This window comes from Dipteris shenzhenensis, chromosome 11 (genome assembly GCF_047967505.1).
Source record: "Dipteris shenzhenensis isolate YYH24624 ecotype China chromosome 11, Dip_SZ_1.0, whole genome shotgun sequence".
NCBI classification, from domain to species: domain Eukaryota; kingdom Viridiplantae; phylum Streptophyta; class Polypodiopsida; order Gleicheniales; family Dipteridaceae; genus Dipteris; species Dipteris shenzhenensis.
In genome coordinates this window covers 38,788,448-38,795,985 of record NC_141606.1, presented here as the reverse complement: position 1 = coordinate 38,795,985, position 7,538 = coordinate 38,788,448, and positions in this window count along the sequence as shown.

Here is a 7,538-nt window from a genome sequence, read left to right as displayed (position 1 = left end):
ATGTACATCTCTCCAATATCAAGCACACTTGCTTGTAACATTCTTTCATACTTCGAGAGAGGACAGGAAGAGAAGGAGCAAGGTTGTCAATTAAAGTACATACAAGTACATCTCTCCAATATCAAGCACACTTGCTTGTAACATTCTTTCATCCCACCCACGGTCTTAAATGCCATTTAGGAGCTCCTTTCAATCAAATCTTGAATGATAAACTCTAGATATTAATGTTGAGCTTGATCTTGAAAGTATCTAGGGATGTTGACATTGATGGTCAATATATCCATCATTTATGAGGCAAGGTTAAATGGACATCATTTATGAACACACATGATGTTGAAATCTTCTTTATTCTCCATTTTGTCCTGGTGTGCATGCAAAGATGGTTTAGGGTTTTACAAAAGCATTACTCCATATGCTTTAGGGGAAAATAATTTTTATTTTAGCTAATACATTGATGCTTTGTATTTGTATTATTGCCTATGAGAACCTTAAAAGAGACACAAAAAGGAGAAGACAGTTAAACAAGAAACCTTTTATAAGGCCATACTCTCACATTGTAATCTTCACATCAAGCTTACACTTGTATTGCTTATTTGGACAACATGTATAGCAACTCTCCCTCTCTCTCTCTCTCTCTCTCTCTCTCTCTCTCTCTCTCTCTCTCTCTCTCTCTCTCTCTCTCTCTCTCTCTCTCTCAGCTCGTCGCCTTAGTCGTCACTGTCATCATCGCTCAACCTGCAGTCTTTTGCCTTAGCCGTGGCTTGCCTTGCCTACCTACCTAGCTCACTTACCTACCTAGCTAAGCACCCAGCTAACCAACTAGTAGGGCTGTCGCCAGTAGCCAGCAACCTTCAATAGCCATTAGCCGTTAGCCGCCAGCCGCCAATCCCATTGTCAACACCCCTCAACCCCCCCCCGCACACCCCTTCTTCCCCTCTCCCCCCTCCCCTCCCCAATTTTCTTCAAACAACAACCTAACCCCAACCCTAACCTTGAGTTGGGCTAAACCCCTAACCCAACCTGAGGGTTAGGTTTAGCTAGGGAGTTCTACAGACAACCAATTATGGACTGGTTTACCCTCTCCTCCAAGTCCCGCTCAACTCCTTCAACCTTCATCAGGACTTAGTACTCTACAGTTGCAGCCATGACACCCTCTCCGTATGCACGCAATTATCAACAAGAAGACTCAAAATGACCCATCCTTGGGCAACAAGATCAGATTTTTGATCTACAGCAAGCGGTGAGAGAGCTACAATTGGAACTGGTAGAAGTAAAGGTTCGACTTCACGTTTTAGAAGGGCCTGGTAAGCAGGCAGTAATTGATGAGGCTGTAAAATCTTGTAAGGATTTCCCCCCTACCCCACAGCTAGTCTCTACAGTCAAAGATCTTGTTCACATTGAAGTACAAACTGCTAAGAAGGAAGTGATTGTGGAATTGGACACCAAAGCAAGTGAATCTGATATTCAAGCACAAATTAAAGACGAAGCTAGATGTGATAATGTGCTGAATATTAGAATAGGGGGACTCCCACAAGATTGGTACAAAGAGGACACTTATAGTGAAATATTGACAAAGATCAAAGCATGCTTGTCCAACATTGAATGGACGGATGATGATGAACATGATGATAACTATTATGCACTACAAAGGTCATGCAATCCTTACAATGATCAAAAGATATGCGAGGACACTTATAGTGAAATATTGACAAAGATCAAAGCATGCTTGCCCAACATTGAATGGACGGATGATGATGAACAAGATGATGACTGTTATGCACTACAAGGTTCATGCAATCCTTACACTGAAGTCAAAAGATGTGCGAATCAAGCTTCTTCGACAATCTTACAAGCTGAAGGTTACCAAATTATGGATAGTTGAGGAGCTTACACAAGCTTAAATCAAGAATAAGGCAACTGAATTAGCTAAATTCAGGGCTAATAGAATGGATGGAAATCTATTAGCTAAATTTAGCTAATAGAATTAGCTGAATTCAGGGCAGTTAACCATGAAGGCGTAGCCCTAATCAGAGAGTTTAAATCAAAACCAAAAGACTCTCAGTCTTAAACTAATGTATGGCTAATTACTCTTTCATACTATTATGTAGGTACTCTAAATAAATTGGGGTTGCTTTTGCACTCCTTGGGAGCTGCCATGCGCCCTCCCTAAAGCAAATGTACTAGAGGGTTTCTTGCTCTCCCATAGACCTTTTGGTCTCCTATGGACGTTCATAGACTCTCTCTCTCTCTCTCTCTCTCTCTCTCTCTCTCTCTCTCTCTCTCTGTTGACGGCCTAATTTGCTCACTCCCCATTGGTTAACTTATGGGTGCTCAGTGCTCGGTTCTCGTGAACCCTTAACCCAATTTGTGCAGTGCTCGGATGAAGATGCTTGCTCTTGTAGTCCTTAGCTATGTGTACAAATGTGCATGGGTGTGATGCAAATAGTTGTCAATAGAAATAATGCAGAGTTCATGGTTGATATTGAAAGGGAAACCGTATGATGATCGGCGATTTAACCCGTGCAACCAAATAAACAAATAACAAAGAACAACATAGACAAAGTTGGAAGCAAACCATACTTGTATTAAGAGAAGAATCTATTCCAATGAAGCCGCATGGGCTTGAATTGAGCACTCAACTATGTAAGCTCCTATCCTAGTAGCAAGCTAAGCTACAGAGACGTCGGGAATCACAATAAATGTCGCTCGTCTCCTCTTTGTTACAACGCTTCTTTACTAAGTAGACTAAGTACAAAATCAACTTCTATTACTGACACTCACGGTTCGCTGGACCGCTGCTCGCCATTGGTTAGTTGCCCTTATCTTTAGGATGACTCTTCCTCGGACTTGGAGTTACTTCCATCGCTGTTGTACGCTCACTGCTCGGTGGAGTTAGCCAAAGATGTGCTTTCATGTCACCAACCACAAGGTGCCACCTAGTCTCTCATGTGTTCGGGTTCCATTTGTGTGTTAGCCTGACCCAAGGGCCAATAGTTCGCCTTAGCTCTACTCCTCCAAAATACTCTGGGTGGAGAGCAATGCATGCAAATGTCGTCCACTAGTGTCACTCTACCGACTCCCGACTTGTTGCGATCGTGAATCCATACAAAGAAGAAGGAGAGGGGAGGGGAGAGGAGAAGGGAGAGGAGGAGAAGAAGAAGAAGGAAAGAGGAGAAGAGAACATGTGTCATGAAAGGTACTATGAGGGAACAAGAGACAACTCCAATGAGGAGGAGGAAATCTTGTATTCCAATGTGTGCAACCAACAAGTGAAGACCAAAGTCAATCATTTGACCTTTTATACATGGCACCTTTTGAAGGGAGGACCAACCCTAATATCTTTACACCACTCTCTTTACTCATTCTTTACAATCATCTTGGGCCTATTTGGCTCCAAGGCACAATCCTAGCTCTAGAGACTTGCCACTATCCATCAAATGACATCACTAACTGTCGGGAGTGGCATATTGTTAACCAATGCCCCCCTTCCTGTTCTCGATCCAGCCCCCTAGATTGTGCAAAGGTCATGGTTGTTAGAGCATTGTCGACGATGAAGATCATTCCTACTGTGTACCCGTGTGAATTTTTGCCATTTGCAATGCTTCATAGGTCTTCACTGGATCCTCTGTGTGGCGGAATAGTTGTTGGGAAGACAAATATTGCATCTGGTAGCATTGGACTCCACTATAATTGGCATGGCATGTCGGGTGATTGCAATGTTTAGACGTTGGGTGGATTGAATACTGGTGATCTTTCAAAGCAAGAGGAAGAAAAAGAAAAGCATTGGACTCCACTATAATTGGCATGGCATGTCTTCGGTGATTGCAATGGTTAGACGTTGGGTGGATTGAATACTGGTGATCTTTCAAAGCAAGAGGAAGAAAAAGAAAAATCTAAGATGGAAGTGAGTAGGAAGACGGTGTTAGTAGGGGTCGATGTAAGATCATAGTGGTGTTAGGGTTAGCAGATTAAGTATAATGTATTCTCGTTCTCCTTCTTAAGTCCCATATTTACTGTGAGTGGGACTTTTATTGGTCTTTGACATGCCATGTTTGTAAGTCCAAAGTTTTGGATGACATTTTGGCCTGCATCTCTGTTAGAGCTTCCGTCAAAATCCATTTGATGGATTTCATTACATTGAGGGATTTTCTTGGTAGTTTCTTTGAGCCCAATAAGGTTGTGGTGAGCTCGATATTTATTTTTTTGAGTCATCAAATTGAGAGGAGTCTGATAATACACCATACAAAGTCCTAAAAAGAGGAATATGGCTAAAGAGGTTTATTGCATTTTGGGTTCTAGGAAAGTCCTCTAAATTAAAACTGATATTTCATTGGAAGGCTCAAATGGTTAAGCATAAAAAAGAAGAAGAAGAAGAAAAAGTAAAAAGAGGAGAGAGAGATACAATTAGCTAATGACGGGTGGGGTTAGTAAATGAAGAATTTGAAGATCACAAGATACTCATCTAGTTCCATTTTGATGTCAGCACATTCACCCTGCAATCATACTCATCTTGTAGAGCTATTGGTGTAGGATCACTTGTTCTGTATGTGGATGAGTGCCTTGGGAGGTTGATGTGTCTTTGACTAGCCCTAGACCCTTATTGGTGAGGAACTTTTTCCATGGTAGCAACATGTTGTGAAGGGCTTCAGTATCTTTTGTCACAATGGGTTCTGGAGGATCTACTCCATTTTTTATGAGTAGTTCCTTGTGGGTTTACTCCTATGGAGTTGGGCTGAATCCGGTACTGAAGGAGTGGTTTTAAAGCTGATGAAGGCCTTGAATGATCATTTCTGCACCCTTTGTGGACCTTGCAATAGGTTCTTGTGTTACTACTCCGTCTTTTAGGAGCAGGTTCTTGTGTAACTACTGCCGGTGTATCCTTGGTCGTTGGTGTTGTAGACTCCAACCTGATGGTTTGACAGGTTCTTGTGGATGGAAGAAATGTCTTATGACAAGGATGTAGAATCAGACATGCTCTAGGAATTTGGGCAGCCCCAATGATAGCAGATAACTATTTCCCATTCATGCTTGAAGATCCTTGTGTTTTTCCCTTGTCCTTGTGAGCAAGTTCTTGTGGTTCTACCTTTTTCAAGATAGGTTCTTGTGGTTTTTCTCTCCAATATTCGCCTTGATTTTTGATAGTTGGTGGGATTGCATTTGATGTTTGCCTCTCTTTTGTTGTCGATTACAATTTTAAAGGCCTTGGCATCCCATCTTTCTTCTGCTCTTTATTGAGCACCTTGTCATTGCTGCTGGAAGATGATGGAGGTACTCTTGTTGCACTAAGTACCTTGGGTACCCAAATATAAGTGTTTCCAAGGTAATGTCCTTGGGCCTCTAGTAGTCTTGTGGGAACCGAGCATATTGTGCCTTCCTTTTTGGATGGCATCGTTTGATTCTTCAATTCGAGGTTTGTTGTTTATATATTGGGGTGGCTTTTGATGTTAAGGTTTTGTTGGAACCCAAATGTATGATTCACCTTCAAAGTACCCTTGGGCCTCTAGTAGATTTTTTTGGACCCACACTTGCTTGGTTGCTCGGCTTCTTTGTTGTCTTTGTTGGTGAGGCTATTGTGGAGGTTGAGAGATGGAAGTAGACATTAATGATGATGCTTGAATGTTGGGCTGGTTAGTAGTGAGCAGTACATCTTGATGGGTTGATTCATCACCGAACAACCCTCTATCAAGTGTACTGCATCCAACTTTTACCAAGAATTGTGGCTCTTGTTAAGGTGTTTGCAGGAGTTACTAAAAACTTGAAAGGCACAACATTATTGTCCATGGAAACATTCAGCATTCAATAACCAATAACCTTAATTGAGGTACCTCCTATGGATTGAATTTCAAAATCAGAAACTTGAAGGAGTTGGGTTGCAGTGGATGCTTTACAGGCCATTTGGATGCATTGCGATCCTTGTTGGAGGCATTGATAGGCCCAAATTGCCTTGTGGGATGCTTTATTGATGGACATTTAGCACACAAATGCTAATTTATGTTGAGGGAAAGCTTTGACACATTGTAGTTGATGCACTCATAGTGCTATGCTCTCTTGGATGAGACATTATTGATGCTTATGCCCATGGAAGGTGTTTATGCTTGAGGCATTTGGCTCTTATTGGCATTGGGTTTGCCATTATTTTGTCAATAAAAGTCCTTTTGTTGTGGCTTAGTAGTCCGTTGGCATACATCAAGTCTTTTAACATATTCATAGGCATCTGCCCAAAGTGTTGGCCACCAGTAATGTGTGAGGTGGACCTTTCTTGCTATTGCTTCTCCTTGGAAGTGTCCTCTTGCAATGCCTTCATGGACTTCAATGAGGATTGGCATGATCTCATGAGGCATTGAATATCTTCTTAAAACTTGGTCCTTGCCCATCTTGTATAGTTGTCTTGCAATGAGTTGATAGGGTGCAGCTTTTAAAATTAGTTTTGTGGCATCCACTGCTTTCGTTTCAGTGGGTGGTCTTCCTACCATTAAGTACCCGATGATATTTGCACACCATTCTGTAATAGCATCTATTTGAAATAGTGTGGCATTTGGCAACTCATCTTCTACTCTAGTGGCTTCTTCTCCTGACTTGACATGAGATATGTGATCGGCACTGTAGCGTTGGGCACCTTTGTGGACCAGTATTTTGAAATTGAATTCTTAAAACAAGAGGAGCCATCTAGTTATTGTTCTTGTTGTACACTGACGTTTCATAAGATAAAGCAATGCTTGATGGGTTGGTGTAGAAGACAAAATTATTTGCCAATAAATAGTGTCGAAATTTGAACACTATACACCATTGCTAGGGCTTCTCTTTTAGTGGTGGTATATTTGATCTCTACATCATTGAGTTGTCAACTGGCAAAGTAGAATGAGTAGTCTTTCTTATGTTCACCAGGTTGGCAAAGCACACTCCCAATTGCATACTTGGATCTATTAGTATAAACATGAAAATCAATATCCCAATTGGGAGATATAAGGATGGGTGCTATGATTAGGTGCCACTTTAAAAGCTCAAAGGCTTGGTCACACTCTTCTGTCCATGAGAGTTCCCTAAAAATTTGTAAAGTGGTTTGGCTATCATGGCGGCCTGTACACCTTTGGAATTTGTAGGAGGAGGCAATTCCATGATGATATTGATTTTGTCCATGTCAGTTGAATCCCATGTTGAGAAACAATGTGTTCCAAAACAACTCTATGGGTGACCATGAATTGGAATTTTGTTGGAGTTAGGGAGATGCCATATTCCTTGCATTTGATTAGAACTACTTCCTGTTAGGAATTTTTAACATTTGAATTGGAATTTTGTTGGAGTTAGGGAGATGCCATACTCCCTGCATTTGATTAGAACTACTTCAAGATATTTTAAGTGGTCTTTCTTGTTTGAGTGGATGCACAAATCTTCCAAGAATACCTATATGAACTTGTTCAGAAATGACTTGAAAGTGGTGAACATGACTCTTTGGAATGTGGCCGGGGCATTACATAGGCCAAAGGGCATGGATCTATATGTAAAGATAATCCATTCTGTAGCAAATGCTATTTTTGATT